At 44.1% G+C, this 21,891-nt stretch overlaps 1 protein-coding gene across 2 annotated transcripts in view; it reads left to right on the forward strand.

Moving 5' to 3' along the window:
• The window catches only part of LOC139537415 (nuclear receptor-interacting protein 1-like), a 60,349-nt gene that overhangs the window by 31,016 nt on the left and 7,442 nt on the right, over positions 1 to 21,891 (forward strand). The window lies entirely within an intron of this gene.

Here is a 21,891-nt window from a genome sequence, read left to right on the forward strand (position 1 = left end):
AAAGCCAATGTATAACTTTTATTATTTAAAAACATAAAATACCGTCATACTGTCCAAAATTTGGAAAATATTGTGATATGATATTTTGACCATTTCGTCCAGCCCTAGTCTGTGTGTGTTTCTATATTTGTGTGTGTGTATATGTGTGTGAAGGTGAGACATGCTGAGCAGTAAACCAGTTAGATCCAGAACAGGGCCAGACCCGGTCTCTCCAGCCAGTACCAGAGCAGTGTTTTAGTGAAGGGGCCTGGCCGCCATGGCGCTGCTAGCAGATGGTTTCCAGCAGCCCTGCCTGCATAGGACATGTGATAACATTACAGTCATGAAAGGTCAGGCATGAAGGGAGCTGCAGGGGAGGGGGCTGGGCCAGTGGTGAGGAGAAGGGCTAGGCCTCTTTCTGCTGCTCTTCAACACAAACACTGACACACACCGATACACACACACAGTCACTACCATGATTCCTGGAAGTCGTATTTGCATTAAAGGCAAAAAGAACACTGCATTTCCTTTCAGTTCATATATTGAACCAGCAGTCTCTTGGTGCAGTGTAAATATTAGCTGGTTGACCTGCTCTTGCATCATGTTGAAAGGGAGCGATGCTCTGCACTATTTATTTGCATGTTGATAAAAGCATCTGTGTGCTTTACTGTGGCTTATGTTGAGTTCCAAGCTCAGGTGAAAGTAGAAGTAATGATTGGCTAGTATGATAGTAAAGAATGAGAGAAGGACTTTGTACAGTGAACCATGGTGTTTTTTACCCATGTAAATGTCACATATTTTCACCATGACCTAGCATTCCTGTCAGTCACCATGAGCAGCCTGTTAAAACCTACTTCTATTGGTTAAAATGCTAAATGTTAAGAGGCTCCTCCCCTTTCTAAGTTAGTTAGAGAGGCCGCCTCTTCAGGTGATGATTCAACACAAGGCTGTCAGATCTCTTAAATAGAGACAAATGGCATGTTTGGAGCTCCAGTACAGAGCCCTTTGTGCCAACAGCCTGGAAGGGAAGGGGGAAAACAGTCTGGGATTTCCTGGTATGTAAATAACACCTCAAGTGGACTGCTGCTTTGTTGTGGGTCAGCCAGCCAGCTATCCCACTGCGCGCACACACACACACACACACACTCTCCTGAAATTACATGGGTGCTCCAGCCAGAAGAATGAGGAGGAGGTGGAGGGAGGATTAAAAATACATCCACATGACCAGGCCAGTCAGACATTTTGAAATTCTGTCTCTATCTTGGTCTGATATGGAGGTTAAAGATACAGCATCCTGATAACTATCTTCCCCTCGGGGGACAGATAAGAGCAGCACAGATTGAATAAAAAAGAGCTGGGGAGAGAGGGAGGGAAGAGAGAGGGACGGAGGAGATCTGAGATGTCTATCAGGCTGCAGCGTGAAGTTTTTTTGGTCTTGCAGATCCAGTTCAAGGACGCCCTCAGGCGAGGCCGCGGCAGATCTCTCGCCGTGCCAACAATGCCTCTCAAGGTCATATGAGCCAGCCCTGTGACATTAAACAGGAAGGAGGAGGGATGACAGCAAATGGGGGGGCATAGAAAATCATCACTTACACAGCCACCCACACAATGAAAACAACCTTAAACTCCTAACAAGGGAAATACATGAACTAATAGTACAGGTAGATAGCAATGAAAACGATACTAAAGAGATACAAAATAAGTTAGAGGAAAAACAAAAAGAACTTGAGGAACATATTCATGAACAATCTACTGTAATCTATTACAAAAATAAAGCAAACTGGATGGAATACGGATAAAAATGCACAAAATTCTTTCTGAATCTCATACAGGAACGCTAACAAAAATTATTTGCAGAAACTCGTTACTGAAGACAGAGTCATCTATGATTCTCCGAATGATATTAGAGGAAACTAAATATTTTAAGCAGATGTTCTCTTTTCCATCTCATTTTCACCCACTGAATGACGATTACTGTAAGGAATTCTTCCCAAATAATTAAAAAAATGGAAAATTAACAAATATACAGAAAGATCAGTGCTAAGGCCAAATTACAGAGGAATAACTTTTTGAGGCTATTAAAAATCCTTTCAGTCTGGAAAACCCCCAGGGCTTGATGGCATACCGGTAGAGGCCTTTTTTGCTATACTCAAAGCTCCATTGTTAACTTGTTTTAACTACTCCCATAGAAATGGTAGTCTGTCAGGTACTCAGCAGTAAGGTCTGATTTCACTATTATTAAAACACGACCCAGATGGCAAATATAAAGATCCAGTCTATCTTAAAAACTGGAGGCCTCTTACACTTCAATGTTGTGATGCAAAAATACTAGCGAAATGCATAGCACTCAGAATTAAAAAGGTTTTACCAGGTTTTTTACATGGACGATACATTGGAGATAATATACGACAACTACTAGAAATAATAGAACATCATGAAACATCTAAAAAGTGGATTTTGAAAAGGCCTTTTGATAAAGTAAGACTTAATTTAATTTATAAATGCCTAGATTTTTTTCAATTTCAGTGATTTTCGTATAAAATGGGTAAAAGTAATGTATAGCAATCCCAGGTGTAAAATGGTAAATATCGGCTACTTCTCAGAGAGTTTGAATTGTCAAGAGGAGTAAAACAAGGCTGTCTGTTGTCACCATATCTATTCGTTATGGCCATCGAAATGCTAGCTATTAAAATCAGATCAAATAACAACATTAGAGGATTAGAAATACAAAGCTTAAAAACAAAAGTGTCCATGTATGCCGATGACTCAAGTTTCATATTAAGCCCGCAAGCTAGATCCCTGCAATGTCTCATGTCACTTTTCTGGACTCTGGACTAAAACCTAATTATGATAGTGTACAATATTACGTATTGGCTCTTTAAAAAATATAACTTTTACATTACCCTGCAGTTTACCTATAAAATGGGCTGACAGTGAAGTAGACATACTTGGTATTCATATCACAAAATATATAAATGAGCTCTCCACAATGAATTTCACTAGAAAACTTGTAAAAATAGACAAGATTCTGCAACCATGGAGAGGTAAATACCTGTCTATTTATGGAAAAATTGCCCTGATTAACTCCTTAGTCATATCTCAGTTTACTCACTTACTTATGGCCCTGCCTACTCCTGAATATTTGTTTTTCAAATCATATGAGCAAAAAATATTTCACTTTATCTGGGACGCTAAACCAGGCAAGATAATATAATCTATCTATATAATGAATATGAATTGGGTGGATTGTGATGATTAAATATAAAAGCACTAAACCTCTCTCTAAAAGTTTCACTTATTCATAAGGTGTACATGTACCCTAAATGGTTCTCAAGTAGATTGCTAAGAAAAGCTCATCCATTGTTTAAAAATTGTTTTTTTGCCTTTATGCAGATTGCCATGTCTCATTTTCGATTAATTGAAAATGTAACAAGCTGACTACAATTTCAAATTCACCCCCCTGAAATGATAGAACAAATAGTACAACAAATATTATTGTAACGGCTCTTCTCCTCCTCTTCATCCGAAGAGGAGGAGCAAGGATTCGACCAAAATGCAGCGGGTTGTGAATACATATTGATTTATTTACTGACGAAGACGAACACGAAAAAAACTAATACTTGCATAAACTACAAAACAACAAACGACGTTAAACAGACCTGAACTTGTGAACATGACAAACAATGAACGCACGAACAGGAAAGAACGAACGAAAATGAATGAATGAATGAACGAACGAGACGAGACAGTACCGTGTGGTGCAATAAACACAGACACAGCGACAATCACCCACCAACAAACAGTGTGAAACAGCCAACCTATATATGGTTCTCAATCAGAGGAAAACGTCAAACACCTGTCTCTGATTGAGAACCATATAAGGCTAATTTCAAGTGACCTAAACAAGAAACACAAAACATATAATGCCCACCCCAACTCACGCCCTGACCAACTAAACACATACAAAAAATAACATAAAACAGGTCAGGAACGTGACAATTATGGCTGAACTCAAATGTGCTGGTTGATAAAATACCTGTATTTATGGTAAAGATGTTTGAAAAGGGTATTTTGTTTTTAAATTATATTGTAAATTGGAATGGTAGAGTTATGTATTTCATGGAGTTATCAGAATTATACGGAAAGGTCTGCTCAATCCAAAATGACAACCAACTGATTACAGCATTGCCCCAAAATGGAGGAGGCGGGTGGCAGCGGGAGGAGGTAGGGAACTGGTCTGTCTGCCCAATATAAAGGATCAAAACTGGCAGAGGAATAAACATAGCATAAATAGGAAAGTATATCAGTTTCATTTGAGGACCAGGATGTTGACAACTGTGCCATACAGATTGCAAAATATCTGGGAAGAGATTTTTGATGTACCGATTCCATGGTACAGGGTGTATGAGTTGATGTATATAACGACGCAAGATTTAAGACTTTTCAGCTAAAATTATTATATAGAATTCTTGCTCCCAACAAAATGTTGAATATTTGGGGCATACAATCATCGCATCTCTACAGATTTTGTTGTGAGGACACAGAATCAATAGACCATTTATTTTGGTATTGCCCTCAGGTAGCCTGTTTCTGGTCTCAGGTTCAGGAATGGCTGAAAATGTCATAACGTTGATCTAAAATGGACCCTAGAAATAGTACTGTTGGGAGATCTGGAGAGACCGGGTCAGTCAATTACTAATATACCTATACTCTTAGTAAATGTATTTGTCTTCAACTTGTAATCTGTGGATTCTATTCGATTAGATACATTGAAATTGTATGTTAAACATCACAGCAAGGTTGAAAGCTATATAGTGAGTAGAAATCTGAAGAGGTTGGCCGGCAGAGAGAGGTGGGATGGACTGAGGGAAGCTGAGGGTTGGGATGTGGAATTGGAGACAAGTGGGAGTTGAGTTGGTGAGTAAAATTACTGTCAAAGATTAAAGTAAAAAAAATATAGTAAAAATAAACATAACAAAAAGTATGTTTGAACGACACTGAGGGGCAGTGTTAGTTTTTTTACAGCTAATGCCTGTTTGTCTGAGGCTGATGCCGTGCAGGTGTTTGTACACATGCATATACACACACTCTCATTCAAATGCACACGTGTGCACATACACAGACACACACGCATGTAAATAGTGTCATACATGCACTCAAACATATTCAGTTGGCCTTTGCTGTTATGATTTTTGTTGTCCTTGATCTTTTTTGTTTTTTGCATTATTGTTTTTTGTTATTGTCTTTCTCTTTTTTCTCTTTTGTTCATTTTGTTGGTTGTGCATTGGGGACGAGGGCTTGGGGACGAGGGCTTGGTGGTGGGGAATGGAATTATTATTATTTTTTGGGCAGGGGGGGGTCTCAGATGGTTGAGGGGCAGATATTGGGTAACCGTGGGGGGGATCTTAGGGGCCTGGTGGTTGGAAGCTTGGGCCGGTGGCTGATGGATCGCTGGTTCGGGTCCCTGTTTTTGACCTTGTGGGAGATCTATGGACCTGCCCTTGAGCAGGGCGTTGACCCTGGTTGCTTCTGTGTGTCGCTCTGGATGGGAGTCTGTTAGATGACTAATGTGATGTAGTTGTTGAGCGGCTTCACTGCAAGTATATTGTATGTTTTAAATATTCAATAAAATAAAGTAAATAAACTCCCTCCATCTTTCCATTGAGTTAACATCACAACATTTGGGTCTAGAGTGGATTTGGTTGGGGTGTGACTGAGGTGGTTTGGTCACCATGAGTAGCCTTGCCTGAGACCTGAACAGTTGCATTGGCACCCTGAGTCATTAACCAAGGTGTTGACTTGGCGGCCTAATACACTCTTCTGGCATACACTACAGGAGACCCAGGTGTGAACCTTGTTGGTCACGGGGCGTTTTAAGGGCTGTAATGAGTGTCTTTTTCTCACAGAGCCTCAGAGCCCAGAGATTCTTGGATGACTACTTATCCAACTGTTGTTGTTGCCAGCCACACACACAGACAGAGCCATGTTAGTGTGATAAATCAGGTGAGGGATAGGAAAGTAAGTTATTTAATGAGACAGGGGACCAGCAGCGGTGGCCTCAAATCCTCATCTGTTAACTTTTTTATGGCTGGTAGGAGTCAGATTGTTGAAGAGATAACCCATCCATTGCACTCTGTACAGACTGAAGCTGCTGACAAGACAGGGTGCCTATCCCTGCTTCAACAGGGTGCCTATTCTTTCTTCAACGGGGTGCCTATCCCTGCTTCAACGGGGTGCCTATTCTTTCTTCAACGGGGTGCCTATTCTTGCTTCAAAAAACCTTGATGTTTCTGAAGTAAGACTAGGCTCTTTCTCTTTTAAGCAGCTCCATTATTAAGAAGCATTATACCAAAACAGAGTAAATTAACCTTGCCTACCCAGACAGAATCAACTCTTATATGTACAACAATCTACCTTGTGTTGAGTGTATAGGATGAGCTATACCACCTGTGGAGCCCAAGAGGGAAATTAAAAGGTTCCCCATCAGAGGTTGTGAACCCAACCACTCCTGTCAATCAGCAGGACTTGATTTTTCTCACCTTAACTTTCATCTCAGACAGGATTTATTGGATAAATGTCTCTAGATCTTGTGATGCAACCCGTTTGAACACTAACCCCTCAAAGCTGGATTTAAAGTTCAACTGAGCCTTAGCGACCTTTGACACATTGTGCAGGGCTTTAGACAAAAATAACCATCTCAGTGGCTTTATGGTTAAAATCCGCCCTGAGATTGGAAGGTTTGATCCCCGGTTGAGTCATACCAAAGACAGAAAATGGGACTCGATGCCTCTCTACTTGGCACTCAGCATTAAGGAGATTGGGGGTAGGGCCCTGCGATAGACTAGCATCCTGTCCAGGGGGTCTACTTGTACATCAAGCTGCATCAAGCTATACAGAAACAGGAGATAAGCTCCTGCCCTATGGGCTGTTCTGGCTCGAACAAGGCTACTTACTTAGACAAGAAGCAGAAAAAAAGTATTTGGTAATACTTAATTAAAATAGTCGCCAATAGGTTTATAGATGTTCAACTACAGGTCAACAAACGTAGCTACTTTTCATACTAGCAAACCGTTTGTGCTGCAACCGAACCCCACCCCCCTCTCAGTCCGACTCACCTGTTCCCCATCCAAGTGGCATAGAACCACTTTAACTCTTTCTTCTAATGAAGCGGAAAAACATTTAGACTAAACAATCAATAAGGAGCAGTGGTGAGAGGTGATTGGCCGGGGAATAAATCTTGCTGCTTCCTGTCTGGCAGGCAGTCCTCTGTATCATTTCTGCTGATTACTTTTCCCATTACTCAAAACAGATGTGTTGGGAGGATGATAAATTATCCATTAGGGGCTGTTTGTCAGCCATTTGATATCTGGCTGGCTTCAAAACACACAGAAAAGTCCTATGTCAGTCAGTCTGTCTGTTGGGTCTTCCTCAGACTTTCTCCTCACTCCATGGGCGTATACACACTAGCATGGCTTGTTAGGAAGATGTTTTAGTGGGGATACATTATGCGATAGCTACCATTAAATGGTGTTTTTAGGGATATAAAGAACAACCTACGATCAACTTACAACCAAGGGAGAAAGCCTGGGGTAACTTGCTCTTCTCTCTAGACTAGTCTCCTTCTACCTCTCCTTTATCATGTCATCACATCTGCAGGCTATTGATAGAGAGGAGACATTGTCATTGACACATCTCCTGGGGGGAGAGAGAAACAGAGAGGGGGAACTGGTTGAAATGTCAAACTCAATCCCAGTGGAAAGGCTGTCAGTGAGCTCTGAGAATGCCCAGTGTTTGTAAGAGGGAATGGAATAGGTGGTGATTTGATAGTAAACGCCATTAAACACAAATAGTTGTTCAGAACCCTCCCTGCCCCATGCCTGCCTCTTCTCACATTACATGTAGACAAACAAACATGGCTGTCCTGTAGTTCCCTACCCAACCAAACTCAAATCCCCATGTTTGTGGACTGTGGGCTGATCCTGCAGCCTCCCTCCAGCCCTATCTCTCTCCCCTGCTCTCCCCCGCTCTGCTGTGCTGTGCTGTGCTCTGTCTGTCTGTCTGTCTGTCTGTCTGCCTGCCTGCCTGCCTGCCTGTCTGTCTGTCTGTCTGTGCATGTGTGACGGCTGCCTAATTGGGAATTCTCCACTCGTCGGAGCGGCTGCCTCTCTTCTCTCCTCCAGCCTGGGCTGCTGACGAATGGCAGTGAATTACAGATGAGGACACGGTGACCCGCCCGACCTTGCTGCGGGGGAGGGCCGAGCAAACGGGGAGGGCCGAGCGAACGGCGTCGGGTCACCGGAGGATGAGGTCGGGGGAAGGTGGGGACTCTGCCAGGTGGCCGCGCTGCGGATGACAGAGTGTCACATGACAGTGGCCCCATGTCACTATGTCAAGGGCACGAGCCCCGCTGGCACGACCACTGCAGCATTTTCCCCTTCTTTTATTTATTTATTTACCTACTCCCCCCTCTATCTCTCTCTCTCTCTCGTTCATTTCCTTTATATATTTATCTATTTCCCTCTCTTTCACTACGGGTGCGCCTGGCTTCCGGCTCTGTTCGGCTGGGGTATTAGTCGGTTAGGCGGCAGCAGCACAGGAGATGCCAGATCCCTGAGTGTGTTGAATTTTAATTTCTACGCCTGTCCCCTCCCTCCTGCCCCCTCCCCCATCCACCCTCTCCCTTCCACCCCTCCCCTGCTGCTGTGCGTGTGAGACTGTCAAGGTGAGGTTGCGTCCTCTTGTTAAGAGCGATTAATGGCACTCGTTATGTACATAATGAAATATCCCTGCTGATGCATAGGGTGGCGTTCTCTCTCTCCTATCTGTGCTCTACAGATGGCCTGTCTCTGTGTGCACACATCACTGGGACTGAGGACGCACTGCTCCTGCCTCCAGGCAGACAGACAGACAGACTAAAGGAACTTTGATACTGTGGAGTCAGACAGAGACAGACAGACACACTAGACTAGACAGAGAGACAGACACACTAGACTAGGAACTTTGATACTGTGGAGTCAGACAGACAGACACACTAGAGGAACTTCTATACTGTGGAGTCAGACAGACAGACAGACGCACTAGAGGAACTTTGATACTGTGGAGACAGACAGACAGACAGACAGACAGACAGACAGACAGACAGACAGACGCACTAGAGGAACTTCGATACTGTGGAGTCAGACAGAGAGACACACTAGACTAGGAACTTTGATACTGTGGAGTCAGACAGACAGACACACTAGAGGAACTTCTATACTGTGGAGTCAGACAGACAGACAGACGCACTAGAGGAACTTTGATACTGTGGAGACAGACAGACAGACAGACAGACAGACAGACAGACAGACAGACAGACAGACAGACAGACAGACAGACAGACAGACAGACAGACAGACAGACGCACTAGAGGAACTTCGATACTGTGGAGTCAGACAGAGAGACAGACACACTAGACTAGGAACTTTGATACTGTGGAGTCAGACAGACACACTAGACTAGGAACTTTGATACTGTGGAGTCAGATAGAGAGAGACACACTAGACTAGGAACTTTGATACTGTGGAGTCAGATAGAGAGACAGACACACTAGACTAGGAACTTTGATACTGTGGAGTCAGACAGACAGACAGACAGACAGACACACTAGACTAGGAACTTTGATACTGTGGAGTCAGATAGAGAGAGACACACTAGACTAGGAACTTTGATACTGTGGAGTCAGATAGAGAGACAGACACACTAGACTAGGAACTGTGATACTGTGGAGTCAGACAGAGAGACAGACACACTAGACTAGGAACTTTGATACTGTGGAGTCAGATAGAGAGAGACACACTAGACTAGGAACTGTGATACTGTGGAGTCAGACAGAGAGACAGACACACTAGACCAGGAACTTTGATACTGTGGAGTCAGATAGAGAGACAGACACACTAGACTAGGAACTTTGATACTGTGGAGTCAGATAGAGAGAGACACACTAGACTAGGAACTGTGATACTGTGGAGTCAGATAGAGAGACAGACACACTAGACTAGGAACTTTGATACTGTGGAGTCAGATAGAGAGAGACACACTAGACCAGGAACTTTGATACTGTGGAGTCAGATAGAGAGACAGACACACTAGACCAGGAACTTTGATACTGTGGAGTCAGATAGAGAGACAGACACACTAGACTAGGAACTTTGATACTGTGGAGTCAGATAGAGAGAGACACACTAGACTAGGAACTTTGATACTGTGGAGTCAGACAGAGAAAAAGAGTGAGACACCTTCATAAACTATCTCTGTAAAGGAAAACGAATTAGAATGATTGTTCATGTCAATTCATGGTTGTTGAGTTTGTGCCCCTTCATTTGAAATACATACAACACCATGCAGCAGTGTTTGTGAAATGTGTTCAGAGGGAGAAAGAGAGAGAAATAGAGAGATGGTTTAAAGGTGTAAATGTAGATCTAATGTTGTTGGGCGGTGAGTGAGTTATTTTATAACGAGAGAGTGTTCTCCTGCTGCAGCTTTTTCATTTGACCTCCTTGTGTGTTTGCGTGTCTGTGGTTGTGTGTGTGTTTGCGTGTCTGTGGTTGTGTGTGTGTTTGTGTGTCTGTGGTTGTGTGTGTGTTTGAAGCGTGAGACACTTCTGGGTTGCTACAGGTTTTATTTTCACCTCATTGTGTGAGTTGGTGAGTGGGTGTTTCTGTCTGTGTGTGCTGTTGTGTGTGTGGCTCAGCTATTTAGTCCCTGAGTCAAGCTGTGTGAGCTCTTTAATCCCACGGCCCGGTGCACGTAGGCTTGATTAGTGGCAGCAGCTATCTGTGCAGAAGACACCCTTCTTTAGCATTTGGTCAGATCTGGGGCGCAGGGAGGTGTCATGTTATGAGAAAGGTGAGTGAGGGGGGGGGAGGAGAGAGGGCGAACAGAGAGAGGGAGGGGAGGAGGTAGAGGGTCTGATTATTATTCTGCAGGAGTGCTCCTGCCAGTAGAGCAAATGGATTACTGCACTTTACCTGTATCAGCCTCCACAGCTAAGGATGACAAGGTAGGGGAGCATGATGCATGTCTGTTCGCGTCGCAATCAGAGAAGACTTGTGTTAGCTAGTGTAGAGCACTGTTTAGTGTAGCATTCACTACAGACTGCTACTGAATGAATCATCCTGTTGCTATTTCTACTGAAGGCCTATTTAATACCTCATAGCCTAGTCTGCTATTTCTCCTCCCTCATCCCCTTCTATTAATACAAAGTAATAGGCCTCATGGTGGGTGGGTTGCAGTGTTTGGTGTTCAGTTCTTTTCCTTCTGTCTATCCTAATGGTCGGGAAACGACAACAGTCCTGCTACTTACACATCCCTAGTGACTTCCTGATCTCAAAGGCTCAGGACAAACAAACAAACAAGCCTTCACATTTTTAATTGTGCTGTCCTGCAACTGCAGTGCTTCAATGGTTGCTTACTCGTTGCTAGTTACTGGACTGAGTGTGTGGGTGCATGCATGCGTGTGTATGTGTGTGTCGGTGTGTGAGCCAATTAAGACACTGCGGACATTGTTGGGGGGGGGGGGACTTGTTCTTATGGTGTTCTAGCCTACAGCCTTGCCCCCTGGCCCATGTAATCCAGATCTAGTTAGATGAAGGACTCAGCAGGAGGACGAGGACATTTCAAGGTGATCCTGGTTAACATGGAGGACTGACATTTACTGGCATTATTAGAACTGATTCAGGTCCAGGGTTGGCATCAATCCCATTTCAATTCAGGAGATTCTGTGAAATTCCCAATTCAACAGCTGAATTGTGCTATTCATTTTCAATTAGGATTTTTCACATTCTTGAACTGTAATTTCCCATTTACTTCCCGAATTGAAATGGAATTGATCCCTAACCCTGGTCAGGACAGTATGAAGGGATGCTAGCTAGCAGAAGCACTGTAGTATAATAGCAGTAAAGAGTATGTGGTTCAGCTCGAGTTGGAGCACAAGGAGTACTGGGTCAAGCTTGGAGCTCTAGGGGAGGGTGTAGTCCTAATCTTGTTGAGGTGTCCTGGGATGTTTATTGGCATATGCTGGCTTCTGGCCTGCCAACAGGATTGGTGCTGTTACTGTGCTGCCTGCCTGAGAGTTTCTCCCAAAAGGTTACACTTAATCGTTTTATCCTTTAGTGGGTTAAGTGCACTTAATTGATTAAAGAGATTCCTTTAATTGTGTGACTTTGAATGAGATGGTATTCTTAGTTATGTCAAGAAACAGAACAGGGAGAAGAGCAGAAAGAGAGGGAAAAAACAGAGCCTATTCCGATGAGTGAGTCTAAAGAAAATGTCCTGGTATAGCACATTGTACCCAAATCGTTCCCCGCCCATGCCTTTTTCAGAGCTCACTGTGGGCAGAAGCATTAGAATGATTTAAAAACTACTGATGAAGTAGGTCAATGGAGGCATTATGAATGGTAAAATGATTGGCGAGTAGGCAGAGATGTCCCCTCTTTTTCTGTCACTTAGTCCTCTGTCCCAAGTTGGCCATCTTATTCACAAAGCATCCCAGAATTACTCATCCTATAATCAGCAGACTACTCCTTTAACCCAATAAAGATCCATCCTGCTGACTCACACACACAGAGAGAGAGAGAGTGAAGCTGTTTAGGATAGAAGCCAAGGATATTATGGAAATAGTTCATTAAAGGACAGGGTTTTTTAACATGGTTTAGTAGCCAATGTTCTGGGCAGCAGCAGCCTGTCAGAGGGAGGGACAGATGATTTCAATAGGAAAGTGGCCAATTTCCTTCAGCCATCATCATGATCGCCAGCCCAGAGTGGTCTGGTTCAAATACCTTCAAAGGGCTTCTAGATGACTAGATGTGTCCTTTGGCTTCATGGCCCTGGACTAATCAGCTGTTATGGCTTCCAGTTCCTCCAACCTCATGCTGAGGCTGCTTCACATGAAAAATGGCTTGTTCCTTTGGGGGGCGATAAAAATAAAGTATGTATGTTGAATAGACAACGTTAGCATAAGATTAGCATGGAGGCCCAATAGGAATGAATTAGTCTAGATTGATAGTGGCCACAGCTCATTAAGATAAAGGAATGTCTTGTGTGTGTGTTTTAATCAACACACTAATTCTCCAGCTCTCTTTCTCTCTCAGGAAATAGCCCTTGGGTGGGTCTTCTACCGCCGCACAAATATTTACTATGGACACAAACATTTTGAAAGCTTAGCTGTTCTGTTGTAGACCCAGGGCCCGGGGCAGCCACTCCATTTCAGGTCTGGCTCCCATGCAGGCCAGGGCACAGGGGGGAAAAGTGATATCATCCAGGGTCATCTGGGTTCGGCTGTGTCCTCCCCTTTCCTCTCCCCTCCTCTCTTCATCCCGCCTCTCTTCATCCCTTTGCTAGGCTCTGAATCGCTTAGATGACTCATCAATGTGCATGAATTATTTTCTGTTCTCCCCCCGAGAACTCTTTGTACTGATGAGTACAGAAGTTAAACCTCCCTTTCCTCTCCTCCCGTGAAGGCCTGACACAGGCCACGAACTGTAACTGGGGAACTCTGTTCTGTTCACGTTTGTTTGTCAGAGCCAGTGATGTTAGTGTTAGGTCACCACGCAATGTTCATGTTCACGTGTCAGACTGACTGGGGAGTATGACTGTTCCAGCAGGATGGTGTGTGTAGAGTGTGGATGAGGTACAGCTTTGTGGTATTTTAATATCCCTTTTTTGTGTGTGTGTGTGTGTGTGTGTGTGTGTGTGTGTGTGTGTGTGTGTGTGTGTGTGTGTGTGTGTGTGTGTGTGTGTGTGTGTGTGTGTGTGTGTGTGTGTGTGTGTGTGTGTGTGTGTGTGTGTGTGTGTGTGTGTGTGTGAGAGCGAGCGGGCATGGGGGAGTCTGTGCACTATGCATGAGTTGTTTGGTCAATGCATCCTTAGAATTGGGTCAGAGTGCCCTAGTTTGTGTGTGCTTGTGCGTTTTCAATGTAACTTGGTCCTGAATGACTTATCTCTAACCCTCTTCTTTGGTTGTGATCTCACACTGTTCAGTGGCCTTTTATGCTCTTGTTTACCTCTGCCAAGGTGAGACAGAGCTTTTAATTTGACTTTCCTACCGCGTGTAAGTTCACTTGTATTCTCGGTTTAAACGATTGCATTTTGTCATGTTTGTAGCTTGTTTTTTTGTCTTATTTAATCATGTCAGGCCTGGCCATATTGAATTTACAAATGGCGGTCACACTGCATGTGTAAGTGAGGTACCCTGTTGAGTATGTGCAGCAGGCTAGCCTGCAGATTACATGATATAATGGTGTTTAGGCACTGCCTCTCCTTTTCAATTCCTTTAACCTTGACTCCACTTTAATGCAGGGAGAACACATCTGCCAGGCTGGTGTCAGACATTAGTGATACACACCGCTTGGGCTGCATTGTCACTTTTTATTAACGCCCAGAGCTTTGCATGGACACCAGCTGTTGCGTCAAGTGGAAAGCCTGGGCGGTATGAATGACCTTGACTTTAACTGCCTGCTCCTGTGGCTCTTCCCCTTGTTCATTCTTTTGTTTTGACTCTTACATTTTAAATGGGTTAAATGGATTACCAATCCTGACAATGAAGGTCATTTAGGAAGGGGGGGGGGGGTTGGGGGATGTTGCAATTAATCTGACGCCCTACGTGAATGAGGGGGATTGAAGGTCAGACTTGGATATCTAATCCCTGACATCTGCATTGGGTTGTATTCACAACAGTTTTCAGGTAATTCCACAGAGGAAATGGCTGAAAGGTCACTAACCTTCCTGTTCCTAGTGGCTCTGGAGAGGAGGAGAGTAGAGAGGTAGGTGAGAGGAGAGGGAGGAGAGGGGAGAGAGAGGAGAGGAGAAGAAAAGAGCAGAAAGAGAGGAAGGAGGAGAGGAAATAAGAAAGGAGGAGAGAAACCGGTCGGTCGGGGAATGATAAAGCTCTCGTCTCCACAGCTGGCCTCCCTTTTGCCCGTGGCCACTGTAGAAAAAATCTCTTTAAAATACGTTTGGATGTCATTGCGTGACATTGTCAAAGATAATGGATAATCAATCACCGTGGTAACTGGAGTCGATGGAGAGCGGCTCATTGGCCCTTTGGTGTCTCACCATGGAGATGGGGGAGGGGTCAGGCTTTTGGGGGCCAGGAATGAGATGACATGTTAACAGATGTGTAAGATCATTTTCAATATGTACAACAGGCGAGATAATGTAATAGTAATACACACGCCTGTATCACCTGTGCTGCTCCTGAAAGCAGAGAGGGGGGTCTGGGCTTTAAGGATTAGACTTAGAGGACAGGCTCCATTTATTAAGGTCATTTATTTGTTCACAGTCCAATATGCACGCTCATTTACAGCACACTAGGGCTGCGTGATAGGGCCAGAGGATTTTAGGCTTGACTCTGACCTTGACTTTAACCCATCAAAATACTATAATCAACTGGAAATTAAGAAGTAATACAGGGTTATAAGGCCCATGAAGTGGAAAGTATAACACATTTAAATCTAAAATAATAGGAGTGTCACGGCCGATGAAAGAACTGGACCAAAGCGCAGCATGGTAAGCGTACATTTTCCCTTTATTTAAAATGACGCCAACAAAACAATAAACCATACAAAACGACTGTGACGCTTAAGGGCTATAGTGCCACAAACAAAGACAACTACCCACACTGAAAGGAGGGAAAAAGGGCTACCTAAGTATGGTTCCCAATCAGAGACAACGATAGACAGCTGTCCCTGATTGAGAACCATACCCGGCCAAAATCATAGATAACAAAACATAGAATGCCCACCCGAAATCACGCCTTGTCAGGGCGTGACAAGGAGGACAAACCTGGACAAAACTGACAGTGAAGTAGTTATATTTGTAGAACATTGCATAGGAATCTAAATCCTCTTTTGTAGACTCTACTCTTGTGCTTGACCAATGATTTCCATTTGCATAGTTATTTGCTGAATTCCAGCATTCACTTCCAGCATTTTAATTAATTTCTTAATTTCCTGCACTAACGTATCATTTACATACTGTCAAATCAAATCAAATTGTATTAGTCACATGCGCCGAATACAACTTACAGTGAAATGCTTACTTACGAGCCCCTAACCAAGAATGCAGTTAAAAAAAATACGGATAAGAATAAGAAATAAAAGTAACAAGTAATTAAAGAGCAGCAGTAAAATAACAATAGCGAGACTATATACAGGGGGGTACCGGTACAGAGTCAATGTGCAGGGGCACAGGTTAGTTGAGGTAATATGTACATGTAGGTAGAGTTATTAAAGTGACTATGCATAGATGATAACAACAGAGAGTAGCAGCGGTGTAAAAGAGGGGGGGGGGGGGGGCAATACAAATAGTCTAGGTAGCCAGTTGATGAGGTGTTCAGGAGTCTTATGGCTTGGGAGTAGAAACTGTTTAGAAGCCTCTTGGACCTAGTCTTGGGGCTCAGGTACTGCTTGCCGTGAGGTAGCAGAGAGAACAGTCTGTGACTAGGGTGGCTGGAGTATTTGACAATGGCACCACACGGCCAGGTCTATGACCTCCTCCCTATAGGCTGTCTCGCCGTTGTCGGTGATCAGGCCTACCACTGTTGTGTTATCGGCAAACTTAATGATTGTGTTGGAGTCATGCCTGGCCGTGCAGTCATGAGTGAGCAGGGAGAACAGGAGGGGACTGAGCACGCACCCCTGAGGGGCCCCTGTGTTGAGGATCAGCATGGCGGATGTCATGAAGTCCAGGATCTAGTTGCGGAGAGAGGGGTTTAGTCCCAGGGTCCTTAGCTTATTGATGAGCTTTGAGGGCACTCTGGTGTTGAACGTTGAGCTATAGTCAATGAATAGCATTCTCACATAGGTGTTCCTTTTGTCCAGGTGGGAAAGGGCAGTGTGGAGTGCAGTAGAGATTGTATCATCTGTGGATCTGTTTGGGCGGTATGCAAATTGGAGTGAGTCTAGGGTTTCTGGAATAATGATGTTAATGTGAACTATGACCAGCCTTTCAAAGCACTTCATGGCTACAGACGTGAGTGCTATGGGTCGGTAGTCATTTAGGCAGGTTACCTTAGTGTTCTTAGGCACAGGCACTATGGTGGTCTGCTTATAACATGTTGATATTACAGACTCGGACATGGAGAGGTTGAAAATGTCAGTGAAAACACTTGCCAGTTGGTCAGTGCATGCTCGCAGCACACGTCCTGGTAATCCGTCTGGCCCTGCGGCCTTGTGAATGTTGACCTGTTTAAAAATCTTACTCACATCGGCTGCGGAGAGCGTGATCACACAGTCTTCCGGAACAGCTGATGCTCTCATGCATGTTTCAGTGTTATTTGCCTCGAAGCGAGCATAGAAGTAGCTTAGCTCGTCTGGTATTGTCGTGTCACTGGGCAGCTTGCGGCTGTGCCTCCCTTTGTAGTCTGTAATGGTTTGCAAGCCCTGCCACATCGAACAAGCGTCAGAGCCGGTGTAGTACTATTCGATCTTAGTCCTGTATTGACACTTTGCCTGTTTGATGGTTTGTCGGAGGGCATAGTGGGATTTCTTATAAGCTTCCTGGTTAGAGTCCCGCTCGTTGAAAGCAGCAGCTCTAGCCTTTAGCTCAGTGCGGATGCTGCCTGTAATCCATGGCTTCTGGTTGGGGTATATACGTACGGTCACTGTGGGAATGACGTCATCGATGCACATATTGATGAAGCCAATGACTGATGTGGTATACTCCTCAATGCCATCGGAGGAATCCCGGAACATATTCCAGTCTGTGCTAGCAAAACAGTCCTGTAGCTTAGCATCTACTTCATCACTTTTTTATTGATCTAGTCATTGGTGTTTTCTGCTTAAATTTTTGCTTGTAAGCAGGAATCAAGAGGATATAATTATGGTCAGATTTGCCAAATGGAGGACAAGGGAGAGCTTTTTCTGCGTCTCTGTGTATGAAGTAAAGGTGGTCCAGAGTTTTTTCTCTCTGGTTGCACATTTAACATGCTGATAGAAATTTGGTAAAACGGATTTAAGTTTCCCTGCATTCAAGTCCCCGGCTACTAGGAGCGCCGCCTCTGGGTAAGTGTTTTCTTTTTTTCTTATGGCGGAATACAGCTCATTCAATGCTGTCTTAGTGCCAGCGTCTGACTGTGATGGTATGTAAACAGCTACGAAAAATACAGATGAAAACTCTCTCGGTAGATAGTGTTGTCACACCCTGGCCTTAGTTATCTTTGTTTTCATTATTATTTTAGGTAGGTCAGGGTGTGACATGGGGAATGTATGTGTTTTGGTTTGTCTAGGGGTTTGTAAGTTTAATGGGTCAGTGTCTTGTCTAGGTGTTTGTATGTCTATGGCTGCTTAGATTGGTTCTCAATTAGAGGCAGCTGTGGTTTATTGTCTCTGATTGAGAGCCATATTTAAGGCAGCCATAGGCATTTGGGTTTTGTGGGTAATTGTCTATGTTGTACGTTTGATGCTTGCGTATGCACTTACGTCGCTAGCTTCACGGTCGTTTGTTGTTTTGTTTAGTTTGTAAGTGTTTAGTTCGTGTTTCATCTTCGTCTAATAAAAGAAGATGTATTTTTCTCACGCTGCGCCTTGGTCCTCTCTCTCATCGCAAGACGATCGTGACAAGTGTGGTCTACAGCTTATCATGAGATACAATAGCTCGAGACTTCCTTAGATATCGTGCACCAGCTGTTATTTACAAAAATACATAGTCCTCTGCCCCTTGTCTTACCAGACGCTGCTGTTCTATCCTGCCGGTACAGCATATAACCAGCCAGCTGTATGTTGATAGTCACGACTCCGTGAAGCATAAGATGTTACAGTTTTGAATGTCATGTTCGTAGTTTAATCATGCGCGTAGGTCATCGATTTTATTCTCCAAAGATTGCACGTTTGCTAGCAGAATGGAAGGAAGTGGGGGTTTATTCGATCGCCTACGAAAAAGGGCCGGAGGCAACCCACCCTCCGGCTCCTTTTTCTCCTCTTCACGCAAATCACGGGGATCTGGGCCTGTTCTCGAGAAAGCAGTATATCGTTTGCGTCAAGCTCGTCAGACTCGTGAAAGGAAACAAAGGATTCTGCCAGTCCGTGGTGAGTAATCGCAGTCCTGATGTCCAGAAGTTATTTTTGGTCACACTTTTCTTTTGTCTTAGTTTGCCTCTATTTCGCCCCCCAAAAATTCCTTGACAGAATAATTATTGTCCTCTTTGACTGTGCATTTTTTTTTTACTTCAATTGCAGTTCTTCTCTATTTGGCAAGGTTGCCCTACTGAAGTTGTTGACTTGCACTAGCAAGTTAGCCAAGGAGCCAGGGCTGCGGTATAGAAGCGCGGTTTCGACTGCTCCTACAGTCTTGCTTCGTTACTGCAGTTTTAACTGACGCCCTCCCCAGAAAGACAATTTCCATAGATGGCCACATACAGAAATCAGAGTAGACAATTCCTAATAACACACTTTAGTCATCACCTTCGTGCACAAAACATCTATTGAATTATTCAAATAATTGTCGCTGAAGCCAATTTTTTTTCCATCACTCACAGCCGAAGATATTAAAATGATATATTCATCCAATGTCTGGCATGTTTTTTGGGTGGTAGTGTGCATGTGAAGTTGGGCCCTGTAAACTGAATGCAACCCGGATATAGACGTCCATGAATCAGCATATGCGAACGTGAGTAAATTATGTTGAAAACAATGGTCAAACATCTTGGACACAGTCTCTAGTTCTTATTATACCTCAGTGAAGTTAGCAGTATCTTACTAGTGATACTGAATTACTGAATTATTTAATGTAACAAATCAAACATTAAAACACCGTTATAGAAAGTAAAGTAAAAATCCAAACCAGTCCATGAATGAATACCGGTATATCGTTTTTTACAGTTTACTGCCCAGCCCTACAGCACACGCTTTCTCTTGCTGCTGCCACTGAAATTCCAGGGCTTTTTGACCTCAGCTCTGTCATGGCTGCTGTCAAGGGCCCTGTCCTTCATAAAGTCCCAGCTAACCCTGCCTATCCGCAGACAGGACAGGGCCACTACCTACACTTAGATTTACATTTTTTATACTTTCCACTTTATGGGCCTTATAACCCTATATTACATATTTTTAGTTGATTAAAATATTTTGATGGTTTAAAGCTAAGGTCAGAGTCAAGCCTAAAATACAGTGTCACCAGCCAAGACTAGATTCTGTTTTGAGTAAATTCCAGTTCATTTTCAGGTACTTCCACATTTGTGGACATTTTTTCCATGGTCTCGTTCTTGAACCCAATGTTATGACACACACAGGTCACTAGCTAAGTGACTAAACAATATTGATGGTAAACATTTGTTTACGTGTTTACTGCCCCTTCCAAACACTACGTTCCTTTTTTAATTGAGTTAAGCCCTTGGGTCGGCCAGCACGGCGGGAAAATAGCCCTAATCCTGCCATCTAAGATTAGCATGACAGCAGACGTCAGCTTGTCCGTCGCTCCAGTCCAGGTTGAGGTGACCAGGTTGGCTTTTGTTGTTGTTGTCAGATTTGGGTCAGTTTAAATCTGGCCTTGAACTGTATTCTACGCTGATGGGCCAACCCCAATTAAGTCATTTCTTATCTTGGCCAGATGTGGTCCTTCTAAACCTTGAGTTACGGGCTGGGGGTTGGATGGCTCATCAAGAAGGCTTTGACTCAGACAACTTGAAATGACACTTCTTATTCCTTTTCCTGTTCCATCCCAGGATTTCATCGCAGGCTCTCAGTTCGGCTATCTGATCAACTGTAATCCCACAACTAATCCTTGATCATTTTTAAGGTGCCATTAAAGGTGCCACTTTGGTGGCCTTTACGGTCGTGCCAACCTGTGGGGCCATCCCAGGAGATGGATTTCACTCAGATTATAGACAGCCAACTGTATTGTGGTTGTCAGCCCTGGCTGCTTCATTCCACATATTATTATATAGGTTAGACTGACTGCATAATCACTGACCTCCAGTCATTATAATGGGTTATACTGTCCTGTACCAATGTTAGTCTGCATCATCACTGACCTCCATAATTAAGGGATAAGGCTAAATCCTATCTGTCCATTCGTTGCGACCCTACTCTGTCCTGTCCCACATATTTTAGGTTAGACTGCATCATCACTGACCTCCAGTCATCATAATGAAGGGCTGTCCTGTCGCGGTGGCCCTGTAGGTCCACTCACGCCAAAGGTGGAACAGGCAGACCGCTTCAGGGAGAGACTTTGGGGGTCAATCAGGCAGCTGAGGTGAGGTGGCGTTGGAAAATCTCTGTATTAATTAACCTTTATGGGCTGAGCCCTGACTATGGTACGTGTCCCGTAACCACAGAGACCAGCATGACAGGGTTCATACCGCTGGTCTCTCAGGGCCACTGTCATGGCAACCGGCAACGGCGGTCAGTTGCCTGAGTGTTAGTGTCTTGCCCTCCTGACCATGGCACAGCCACAATGTGACAGGTGCACCGGATCCACACACACACACACATACACACAGACACACACACATTTGGCAGATCAACCGAGCCATATCCTGTCTCTTCTCTGTGGAGGCCAATGTCAGTACTGAGGGAACCTGTGCTGCCGTTGTACATAATAACCAGGCTCATGTCAAGTCAATGCAGTTCTGGTTTTTAGAATACCTTCAGGGCTTTTTAAAAAATATCACTGACACTTAGAATGGAAGTGCGTGGTCTATATATTGTCCAGACAGGGATCAACTGGGGCAGGAGAGGGATCTAGCTGGGCAGGTGGTGATAATGCCAGAGCTCTCTATAGGCACCAGGGCAGCCAGGACTGTACCCAGTGGGAGAGCATTCAGTCATTATACCCTCTGTGGCACTGGTGTGTGTGTGTGTGTGTGTGTGTGTGTGTGTGTGTGTGTGTGTGTGTGTGTGTGTGTGTGTGTGTGTGTGTGTGTGTGTGTGTGTGTGTGTGTGT

This window comes from Salvelinus alpinus, chromosome 13 (genome assembly GCF_045679555.1).
Source record: "Salvelinus alpinus chromosome 13, SLU_Salpinus.1, whole genome shotgun sequence".
Classification (NCBI taxonomy): Eukaryota; Metazoa; Chordata; class Actinopteri; order Salmoniformes; family Salmonidae; genus Salvelinus; species Salvelinus alpinus.